The 9,737-nt window shown below is 44.5% G+C and overlaps 1 pseudogene across 1 annotated transcript; it reads left to right on the top strand.

Moving 5' to 3' along the window:
• The first annotated feature begins 596 nt into the window (after positions 1–596).
• On the top strand, positions 597–8,959 carry LOC143440882 (paired immunoglobulin-like receptor B; annotated as a pseudogene). Its single transcript, XR_013108224.1, has 9 exons — positions 597–691; positions 850–885; positions 1,074–1,358; positions 1,513–1,818; positions 2,808–3,092; positions 3,218–3,527; positions 3,753–4,049; positions 4,322–4,624; positions 7,486–8,959. The product of XR_013108224.1 is annotated as a paired immunoglobulin-like receptor B (transcript).
• The last annotated feature ends 778 nt before the right edge of the window (positions 8,960–9,737 follow it).

Here is a 9,737-nt window from a genome sequence, read left to right as displayed (position 1 = left end):
ATATTCTGACCTCCACACATGTGCTTTGACACACATGCATGTACATATACAAACAAATATGCTGACACAAAAAATAAACACTACAGAAATAAATAGAAATGTGAATCTCTAAAATTGTACAGGAAAATCCAAATGTGAAAAAAAACAAACAGAAATTATAGTGCCCAATGCTAATGAATCATTTGAGACTATAAAAAAAAAAGGCTGTAAATCTCACTCCAAGCAGTTATACACAGTAGGACCCTACTCAGAAACATCAAAAATGTTGAAAAAAGGAAATATTTCATGTAAAAATGGGAAAAGGAACAAAGCAAAACCGCACTTAAATTTGTACTGTTGTGTGAAATGTTCACACGTGTCTGCTACAGCATGGCTCTGACAGTGATGAGCACAGGTGAGGCAGACATGGTGAGCTGAGGAAATGTCATCTGTGTAAGACCTGATTGCAGAGGGTCTACTGCCTGGCCTAGTCACAGCATTGAGGAAGTCAGAGTACAGAGTCTGAGGAGAGAATTTCCACTTCCTGTGGGGCTGCTGAAATGTGACCATATCAAAAGGACAGCCCTGCCTCCAAGGCCACACCCTGTTTCCAATCCCTTCAGAAAGGCTCTGTAGCTCTGCCTTCAAGCACAGTTGCAGCCTCTGAGAGGAGATGCCATGACCTTCACCTTCACAGCCCTGCTCTGTCTTGGTGAGATGTGAAGACGGGGAGGGGACACTGATATCTAGAAATGATCAGGACCTGTAGCTCAGCACTCATCAGGAGACCACAGGGTCTCAGGCAGTTCTGCAGAGGAGAGGACTTGCTCAGCCTTAGGGACAAATCTCTTACAAAGAACTCTCTTCCAGGACTGACTCTGGGCCTCTGGATCCCAGTACTGACAGGTGAGTGTGTCTGCAGCTCTCCTGAAATGCTCTTCTCTTCCTATCCAAGAGCCATGACTGGGCAGTGATGGTGGAAAACACCACATGTGTTAGTCTGGGGGGGCGGGGGGGTGGCTGGAAGGCCATGGGGTTACGGACTGCAATCTGAAGGTGAGTGTCCTGAATCTTAGCTTCTCTGTTACTTGCAGGGTCCCTCCCTAAGCCTACCCTCAGAGCACACCCAGACTCTGTGGTCTCAATGAGGACTAAAGTGACCTTATTGTGTGATGCGAACATTGGAGCCAACAAGTACATGTTCTATAAAAATGGCCATCAATATGCAATAGTCACAAACAACCAACAGAAGCCAGAAAACAAGACTAAATTCGCATTGTCGTATGTAGACCAGCAAATTGCAGGGCAATATCAATGTTCCTACAAGACCCAGGGTAAATCATCAGACTTCAGTGACCCCCTGGAGCTTGTGGTGACAGGTGAGAGAACACACAGGGTCCCAGACCTCATGGTTTCACTGTCTAGACTTGGGTCTGTTAACAGCAATGCCCACCCACCCACACTCCAAATCAGAGGAGCCAAGGAGGATAATGAGAGTTGACGACATTTACCTCATTCCCCCTTCTCTCCTAGGAGCCTACGGGAAACCCAGCCTTTCAGCCCAAACCAGCCGTGTGGTGACCTCAGGAGATTATGTCACCCTCCAGTGTGAGTCCAGGCAGTATTATCACGGCTTCATTCTGATGGTAGAAGGACCACAGAAGCTCTTCTGGAAGCAAGACTCACAGTATAACCTTTCTACTGGGAAGTTCCAGGCCCTGTTCTCTGTGGGCCCTGTGAGCCCCAACCAGAGATGGATATACAAATGCTACAGCTATGACAAGAACAAACCACAGGTGTGGTCAGAGCCTAGTGAACCCCTGGAGCTCCTGGTCTCAGGTAAAAAAAACCCACCATTTCCACAGAATGATATTGAAATGATACAGTCGCTCAGAGAGCACTTGGTATGTGTGTATGTGAGGATCCAGGGCTCTTTACAACTTTGACACACACCATAGGAAATATTTAGACCCAAGACACGGAATGAAAGGCTGAGGGTGACAGCAAAGCCCAGAGTTCCCAGTAGGGAGATGGTTCTTCATGAGGCTTTCTGTTAATCTGGACCAGCTTTAGCACAATCCACTAGAGTTCAGGAAATCTGGAAGAACAGAGATGAAGGATGGTAGTAGCTAGAGAGGTTGAGGGCACCTGGAGAACTCAGCCAGGAGAACACAGAACCAGCTAAGCCCAAATCATCAGGGCTCACAGAGTCTGCATGGGTCTGTCCTAGGATCTCTGCATACATGCTGTGACTGTTTGGCATGGTTTTGTGTTGTTGTTGTTGTTGTTGTTGTTGTTTGGCTGCAGGGGGCTGTATTTCACTATGTACGCCAGGTTTACTGTCCTGGACCTCACTCTGTAGACCAGACTGGGCTCCAACTCAGAGATCCACCTGGCTTTATCTCCTGAGTCTGCAGATTAAATGTGTTTGCACAATCACCTGGCTTGCTTTAGGTTCACTGGGAGTGGAGATGTCTCTGACACTTTTGCAAACACATGGGATCTTTTTGGTCCTTGTGGTTTGCCTTGTCCAGTCTTAATATGAGGGTATGTGCCTAATATTTTTGCATCTTCTTATGCCACATTCAGTAAATGTCACTGAAAAGTCTTCTACTCTCTGAAAGAACATGGAGGAACAGTGAATCTGGAGATGAAGGAAAGTGGGGAGGATTGTGTAATATTAGGAATGAGGAGAGGATGGGAGGCTGTCTTCCTGTGTATTGTATGAGAAAAGAATAAATTAAAAAGAAGAAAGCAACATCCACTGTGGGACTTTCTCTGTACCACTTTCAAACACACCCATGTGCTTCTGTCTTACTTCTATGTAGGGAACCTCCAAAAACCAACCATCAAGGCTGAACCAGGCTCTGTGATCACCTCCAGAGGAGCCATGACCATCTGGTGTCAGGGGAACCTGGATGCAGAAATATGTTTTCTGAATAAGGAGGGAATCCCAGAAACCTGGAGCACACAGACATCACAGGAGCCCGGGAACAAGGTCAAGTTCTTCATCCCTTCTGTGACAGAAGAGCATGCAGGGCAGTATCACTGTTATTGTTACAGCTCAGCTGGTTGGTCAGAGCCCAGTGACACCCTGGAGCTGGTGGTGACAGGTGAGGGGACAGTCAGATTCTCAACCCCAGGCTCTGCTCTCAGGAGTATTCCCCTCCCACAGAGTGTTCCATGAGAATATTGTGCAGTGTGAGAACATGTGACAGACTGCCTCCTTCTCTCCTAGGAATCTATTGGTACTATAAACCCATGCTGTCAGTACTTCCTAGCCCTGTGGTGACAATGGGAGGGAACATGACACTCCAGTGTGCCTCACAGAGTGACTATGATAAATTCATTCTCACCAAGGAAGATCAGAAATTCATCAGCTCACTGGACACACAGTATATAAATTCTAGTGGACTGTATGAAGCCATTTTTTGTTATGGGACCCTTGACCCCAAACCACACAGGGACATTCAGATGTTATGGTTATTATGAACATACCCCACAGCTGTGGTCAGTACCCAGTGAGCTCCAACAAGTACTTATCTCAGGCAAGTCCCTTCTTGTTATTCACCTGTCATCTTCTGAGACCCTAAGCCCTTGGCCATGGCCTGCCCCTCTGCAGAGTTGCAGGTAGAGGAGGACTAAATGAGGAGCCTGTGTTCTCAATCACAACCCAGCTTGGGGAGAAGCTGTGACATGGGCTGGGCAGGATGTGAGGGCATAAGTGTTTGGTAGAACAAAATCTCAGTCCATAGCGGTCACTTTCCCTCTAGGACTGTCCAAGAAGCCCTCTCTGCTCACTCTCCAAGACCATATCCTGGACCCTGGAATGAGCCTCATCCTGCAGTGTTCCTCTGACATCAACTATGACAGATTTGCTCTGTACAAGGTGGGGGAATCTAACATCATGCAACACCCTAGTCAGAGGACTGACACTGGCCTCTCCATGGCCAACTTCACACTGGGCCATGTGAGCCCCTCCACTGGAGGCCAATACAGATGCTATGGTGCACACAACCTCAGCTCTGAGTGGTCAGCATCCAGTGATGCCCTGGACATCCTGATCACAGGTGAGGATCTACATAGATTAAATCAGGTACTCTGCTCAGGCCTCTCTACAGAGATTAAATCAGACCTCTGCTCAGGATCTCATGGGGGAGCTGAGGAGCTTAGGGCTCAGATGAGAGACAGGAATCTTAGTCAGAAAAACATGCAGGAAGAAAAGAGTAGGAGCTGAGCTCAGTCAGAAAAGAGACAGAGACACAGGTTCTCAAGGTGGAATCTTTTCTAGTTTGAACTCAGAACAAGGAAGCCAGCCTCTCATCATCCCTCTTCTCTTCAGGACAGCTCCGTGTCACTCCTTCCCTCTCAGTGAAGCCTAACTCAACAGTACACTCAGGAGAGAACGTGACCCTGCTGTGTTGGTCAGTGTACAGTGTGGACACTTTCATTCTGTCCAAGGAGGGATCAGTCCAGCCACCCCTGCGACTAAAATCAAAGTCCCAAGATGGGCAGTTCCAGGCAGAATTCTCCATGAGTGCTGTGACCTCCCATCTCTCAGGCACCTACAGGTGCTATGGTTCTCAAGACTCATCTCTCTACCTGTTGTCACATGCCAGTGTCCCTGTGGAGCTCACAGTCTCAGGTGAGGAGATCCTGACATCTCAGCATGAGTCACAACCCACACTGTGGCAGAACTCTTGACTTGGGTGGGATTTAGAAGACAAATGGAAGACTTTGTCAGAAGATGCACTCGTCAGCACAGAACTGTATTCCAGTAATGATGCTTCAGGTAATATTCACTCTGTCCTAAGGGAGATTACAGGGAAGATGTAGGACAGACAGCAGGAAGAACATCTTCTTGTTCTGTTTCCTAGGACCCACTGAAGCCTCCAGCTGTCCACCAAAAGGCCCATCCCTCCAGCCCATAAGTATCAGGCACCTATGTAGGGAATGTGCTGCAAACACAGGAGCTTATCAAACAGCTCTTGGTAATCAAAAATCTCATTTCTCAGTCATTTCAGCTTTTAGGTATGAGAGACCAACAAATATCCCAAAAGAGAAACCAACATTGTACATTCACAACAATTATTAGCTACAATAGTGTTTGAAATGCTGCAGATTGTCAGTCAGATGAGTGTTCACCCTCATGATGGTGGGGGATACCCCAAATCATTCTAGGCATGCTCACTGCACTCCCTGCTACTGGCACCCAGAGGCTGGGGCTTAACTATTGGGCTACAGAAAGTAGCACCTAAAGAGAGACATTTAGGTTCACACTGGATGATGTGAACAAGGTTGTGAGCAAGGAACCCAGACTGTCACCTCCCCTTAAATTCTTCTAAGAAAGAAGCATTTCACAAGCATAGAGTCATGCCCAAGAGTGCCAATAAAGTCTCTGTTGGAATGTAGGCCCAGATGGGTGATAGCTACTTATGGGCTTAATACAGCTGCTTCAGGAGATCCTGCCTTGGATAAGCACTTCCCTTTCTGGGCTGCTGTTTCTCTCAGTGTAATGAGAGAAGCCTGGTTCACATGTCTAAGTTGTGCTGGTGATGCTTGTGACCTCTCCTGACAAATGACATCTCCAGAACCTGATTCTGCAGTGGGTCTGACCAATAGCCTGTTGGCACAAGGCAGGGGTTTTTCCAAATAGTCATGGTAGAGGATTCCGGCCCCTTCAGGCTAGCTCATTCTAAGATTCTCTGATTTCCATGACGTCCAAACTTAGGAGCATCTTCAGGTGCTCTAGATGCCTGCACTCACCTATACTCATCTCATAATAGACCAATGATGGTGGAGCTCATAGTTCAAGTTGAGGTGATCCAGATCTCTCTGAACTGAAGTGGTGTCTCAGCATTCTCAATTTATAACAATAATTAGCTAGCATAGGGTTTGAAATGCTGTAGAGTCAGTCAGATGGGTCTTCACCCTTATGATGGTGAGGGTTAATCTGAATCATTCTAGAGGTGCACACTATACTCCCTGTTAATGGAACCCAGGGATTTCATGTAGGTTGACAGAGAATCTTGGGGAGGACACAGAAAGATAAAGGATCCTAAACAGGAACTGGTCCCTAGGGCCAACCTCTTCTTCTTAACCTCAAATAAACAGTATTCACAGAATCCCTGTCAGATCCTTGCTCTCAGTACAGTCATGGATCATGGTGACTCCAGGAGAAGACACAGCCTTGTTGTAATAATTACAAACCCTCCATACTATCTTTCTGTTCAAATGATATTCAAATCCATAACTTAACCCTATCACACTGAATTCACCATAGGAACTACACCAAAACAAGCTTTACATCAAGCAAAATAAGCTCCACCAATTCCAATCAAAATGTATTTTTTGTGAACTCTGCAAACTTTCCCTCTAGAAAGAAATAGAGAAAATGTGAGTGTATGTGTTCAACCTTTACTACCAAGGTGATAGCTAAGAATGTCTTCTCCAAGGCCTTAGTGCACTTATCTCAACAAGAGAAAGTTGGGTGTGGGATCTCCTAGGATTGAAGTGATGTTACTCAAATGTAATATGTAAATCTTAGATGTGTCAGTCTTGGATCTATGCATAATAAGAACTAGCCCTGTTATTTGGGTTACTAAGAGGTTTGAAAACCCACTGGCTTACCATCCACTTATATTTTCTGAGGCACAATTGCATTAACACAGAGAGAGGGGTGAGAGTGTGGCGCACCCAGAGAGGTACAAGGAGAGGGACAGGGAAAGGTTGAGGGACAGGGAAAGGCATAAGGAGAGAAAGAGGGAGAGGGAGAAGAGGAAGAGGGAGAGGGAGAGGGAGAGGGAGAGGGAGAGGGAGAGGGAGAGGGAGAGGGAGAGGGAGAGGGAGAGGGAGAGGGAGGGCGGGAGATAAGAAAAATGGTCAAATCGAGTGAGAAATGGAAAAATCTGACTGTGACCAAGGAGAAAACACCAACAAAAAACCCCACTGAGAATCTGAGTCTGTAAAAACTTTGATGGGCTCACCAGGGAAACCACACTGTATTCTTCTGTGACTGCTAAGAGCAGTGATGTGGGGACCACTGCCTGAAATGAACTGTTCTACTCTGAATATACTGGTTTCACTGGCATGTCATTGGTCTTCTATTAGCACAGTGGTTCTAAAGATTGAAGTAAGAATAAGAAAGCAGACTCAGCTATGCCACAGGAAAGATTCATCCCAGAAGTCCATGAGCTTCTATGGTGAGAATGGTGGGCATCTGCAATAAATGGTAAAGTGGAACTCAGAAGAAACAATAAGGTCTCTTAAGTACACATATATTCTACTCCTCTTATTCTATTCTCAGGACCAGCTGAGACCATCTGTCCCTCCTAGAACATGCCCAAACCCAAGACAGTTCAATAAAGAAAATCCCAAGTCATAGCATGGGAAACAGTAGAGCCGACTTCTGTCCAGATAAAACATGGGCCCTTGGTGGACACTTAGTTTTCTTGCAGGAGTTTTGAACATCCCTAATTTCTGTAACTTCTTTGTCTAAATCCACAGCCCCAGAGAACCGGGATCACACAATGGAGAATCTTGTCAGGATGGGAATTGCTGTCATGGTCCTCATAGCCCTTCTGATTGTGGTCTTTGAGTCCAGGGGCAGCCAGAGACAGATCCACCATACAACTAGAAGATAATATGAAGAAAAAAAACATATATCTTTCAAGGTGCCACAGTCTGGGAATGAATCTGATGATGCAAAATTTTCTGTCAAAAAATCCAGTACTCATGTTGAGGAACTGTCGGGAGAGAATGTGCTGGGAGAAAATATAGTTGGGGTTCAGAAGAAGGTGGGAGTTTCATGATGAGATACTTCTTCAGTAAAACAATTACTGTCTCTCCACATACCTGGGCATTTGCTTCCTGAACCAAAACTCTTCTGAAACTATAAAGTTATGAAATGTGCTGTCCCATCTGCCTGGAATTTCTTTCACATATTTGATTGTGATTTCTGTAAGGGATATATTCGTTTCACTTTTAAAGGCCTTTGTCAACTTTCTAATATTGAATTAAGGTCATTTTATATTGTGTGTGTGTGTGTTTCTGTGTCTTTGTGTTAGTTTGTTGCTATTGGTTGTACTATAAGGCAAGTTGTTGGCCAGGGCCTTGGGAGAGGAGAGGCTTAGTTAGTATCCCGGGTGCCAGTAGGCTTCCTGAAATGCATGCAGAAGAGATGGGTGGGAAATGGAATATGCAGTGAAGTTTTCTGCTCTTGGGTAAGAATTCAGAGGATTAGCAGACTGAGCTTTGATAGGGAGAGGCTTAACTCTTGTCCCTTCAGATGGAGGATTCCAGGGAAACAGGCCAACTTCTGGGTGATACTGATTTTATAAAGGAGATACTAATAAAAAAATGACTTGTAGATCAATGTCTTGCTCAGCTATTATCACAGAAACTTCCTCTTACATAATATGAGAAATAATACAGACTCATAACTGAATGATGTGAAGAAAAAGATCTGACTACACTGAATCCTTAATGGAATGGCTGCCCTTTCTAGGCTCAGGGAACTTAGAGAAACAGGAGTTGGAGAGATTGTGTGAGCCAGAGATGAAGGATGACACCAAAGAAACTATGTTTCCAGACATAAGTGTCTGATGCAAATATGGACTCACAGAAACTGTGGCACCATGCACAGGGCCAGTACTGGTCTAAGTGAGATCATGTCCCAGTGCTGAGAGACAAGGTAGACACAAGACCTCATCTATAACCAGAAGCTATTACACCTGATAAACAGTTGCAAAAGAAAAATTAGTTTTTCCAAGAAAGACACACTGCTAGGAAAGCAAACTAAAGGGCAAGTTTCTGGCCCAGCAGGGTATGGACAACACAAAATGAACCCACTGATATTTTAAGCAATCTTTGCTTACAGTGCTTGGTTTTGCTTATATATAATGATTTCCTGCTTTGTGTTTTTATGAGCTTTTAGGTAATTCATAATGTAGATATGTATAAAAGTCACCAAATTATGTATCTTAAGCACAGTCTATTCTATTTACAAATGTTTCATGTACTGTTAGGAGACTTTCATTTTCTTCTTCAATTTTTGCATTCAGTACGACTAATTATTTTATTTGTCTAATGTCATTTCAGTTTAAATTTCAATTTGTATGTGAATTCCTTAATAGAATTTAAATATTACCTCCATAACACAAACTTTCATAAGCTTAAAATATGATTATACTGGCCTCTCCATTTTCTTCCTTTAAACATCTCCCATATTCTGCTTCCCCTACTCACTCTCAAAATGATCAGTTGATTTTCTTTGTTATATACATATATGTGATTATTATGTGCATAAATATGTAAACACGTTCTGCTTAGTCCATGTAGTGGTGTTTCTTCATGACTTTGAGGCTCACCATGTGACATTGCATGAGAAACTAGGAGCCCTCCCTAGAGAAAAGTGACTCTACCTCTCTCAGCATTTCTTAGTTGTCTATTGTTCTTCATTTAGGGCTGATGAACTGACAGAAATTCTTCTACCACATTACTGTATCTACTGGTATTGCACCTCTTCAGGTTTTCTTTTGGCAGCTATATTGTTGAGGTAGCACCCAAATGGTTTCCCTGTCTTTTCTAGGAGACAAAATCTTACACAAGATTTCTAGGTCTTATGGCACCTAGTCTTTCTGCTTCCTCTTCTGCAATGTTCCCTGAGCCTTAGGTACAGGAATTGCCTTGTAGACATATCAGTTGGGGCTAAGAGCTACCCAGTTAGGTGTTCTCTGCAATTTCACCAACTGTGGCTT

The sequence above is a fragment of the Arvicanthis niloticus genome, chromosome 30 (assembly GCF_011762505.2).
Source record: "Arvicanthis niloticus isolate mArvNil1 chromosome 30, mArvNil1.pat.X, whole genome shotgun sequence".
In the NCBI taxonomy this organism is placed as follows: domain Eukaryota; kingdom Metazoa; phylum Chordata; class Mammalia; order Rodentia; family Muridae; genus Arvicanthis; species Arvicanthis niloticus.
The sequence above is the reverse complement of the archived record's forward strand: the minus strand, read 5'-3'. Positions and strand labels throughout refer to the sequence as shown.